The sequence below is a fragment of the Aplysia californica genome, unplaced genomic scaffold, assembly GCF_000002075.1.
Source record: "Aplysia californica isolate F4 #8 unplaced genomic scaffold, AplCal3.0 scaffold00016, whole genome shotgun sequence".
Classification (NCBI taxonomy): Eukaryota; Metazoa; Mollusca; class Gastropoda; order Aplysiida; family Aplysiidae; genus Aplysia; species Aplysia californica.
This window is the reverse complement of record NW_004797286.1, coordinates 2766725-2768529: the sequence shown is the minus strand read 5'-3', so window position 1 is coordinate 2768529 and position 1805 is coordinate 2766725. Positions and strand designations below refer to the sequence as shown.

The following is a 1805-nucleotide window of genomic DNA, read 5'->3' as shown; positions in this document are numbered from 1 at the left end:
ATCAAAATTTTACAAAGAGTGTAACAGGGACAACAATGGTAAGTTAACTTTTCCAAGTCTGGTAGAAGTTTTATCTAAAACTACATTGCTATGATGTCCCCCCTCCCCCTCCCCCTCTCCCTCCCCCCCCTCTCCCTCCCCCTCTCCCTCCCCCCTCTCCCTCCCCCCTCTCCCTCCTTATTTTTTAAATCGTATTTTAAGTATGCTTCCCAGGTATCTAAATTCTTTAACCTGTTTGATTTGTATCCAGTCGATGGTAATGTTTAGTTGGCCTGGGTTTCCACTGACTTTCTTAACTTTTAGTTTAACAATACTGATTTTTCATGTAATACTCTTTGCTCTTTTCATTCAGGCTCTTTGGATGTTCTTGCGAGATGTTGGAGTTTGTATTTAAGATGCTATGGTCATCGGTGAAGAACAAGAGCTCATTTGCACTGGTATTGTAATTACTTGTAATGTTTTTGCATATCTAATGATTCTGTCCACATAAAATAAATAAAAGCGGGGAGAGCACACATCCTTGTCTAATTCCTGACAATACACCTACAGGGAACCATCCTGATGTTCTTCTTACAGGACAACGACTGTTCCCATTTACAGCCATGATGTTTTTAAATCCATATTTCTTCAGTGCTTTCCATATGAGACATCACTTTACTCTGTCGAAAGCCTTTTTTTAGTCCACGAAAACTATGCTCAGATCTTTCCTGTATTCAATCGCTATTTTGCTCATCTGTTACCGAATTTAATTACGAATGAAGTGTTGCAGAAATTAATTTCAAGGGAAGTAACACATAATTTTAAAAATAATTTCTCACAAAGGAAAACTAGTTATTCCTCTTGGTAAGGGACGTAACTATAATATAGTTTACTCCCTTTGATAAAATTTTAATTTTTATGTATTAGGTAAAAAAAATCGTATTTCAAATATTTATTATAACATTATATTTTTTTTAACGTTGCATTAAATGTTTTTAATTTCTTAGTAGCAATTTGATATAAGTTAAAGCGTAAATGGAGTTTTAAATGTAAACAGTTTTTTACTAAATTTTAAAGTTTATACCTAAATGGAAGAACAAGTACAACTTGTTTGAATGGAAAACAGTACAATACAAATCATACTTACCTGGCACGGGAGGCACCATGATCATTAAGGCGGTCCTCCCAGGGCGAGGCCTTTCCATTGCACTCCGGTTTGGCTGACCCCTGCGATCACCCCAAATGCGGGTGACTCGAGTGCGTAATTTTTTCGTAGGGGGGACTGCGTTCGCGCTATCCCCTGATAAACTCTAGTAAACGAATGGAAATTTACTCAATAGTGCTATAGTGCATTCTCTTCCGAATCCCTTTACCTGGATACCTGGTCCAAGAAAACTTAAATATTTGTTATATTATATTCGGCTGCTGTTTCGTTCATCTATTATATTAACACATTTTAATGACACAGGTTAAATTGCCAAATAATTATTTTGCCCAAACACTCCGTTTCTGTCCATATTATTATGATAGAGTAGGGTGAGAACAACAAATGAACACCAATCTTTATGTAGTATAATCCACCTGAAGGGTGTTAGTCGAAAAAAAATCATACGATTCGTAGCGTTATTCCTTAAACAATTGGTTCGTGGTTTATCCAAGTTATCTCAACAAGGAAACTAGCTGCTGCTTTGATATTTGGGTATGTTTTGTAAGTTCAATATTTAAAACAATGAATCTTTAACATTCATATAAAAAAGAATATTCAAGTTTTCATTTGAGATGACAGAACATTGTGCATCATATTTTTAGAAAACAAAACAGAGGGA

At 35.6% G+C, this 1805-nt stretch overlaps 1 non-coding gene across 1 annotated transcript; it reads left to right on the top strand.

Annotated features, from left to right (window-relative positions):
* Window positions 1-1118: 1118 nt before the first annotated feature.
* Window positions 1119-1282, top strand: LOC118478224. Its single transcript, XR_004858899.1, has one exon. It is a non-coding gene; the product is annotated as a U1 spliceosomal RNA (small nuclear RNA).
* The last annotated feature ends 523 nt before the right edge of the window (window positions 1283-1805 follow it).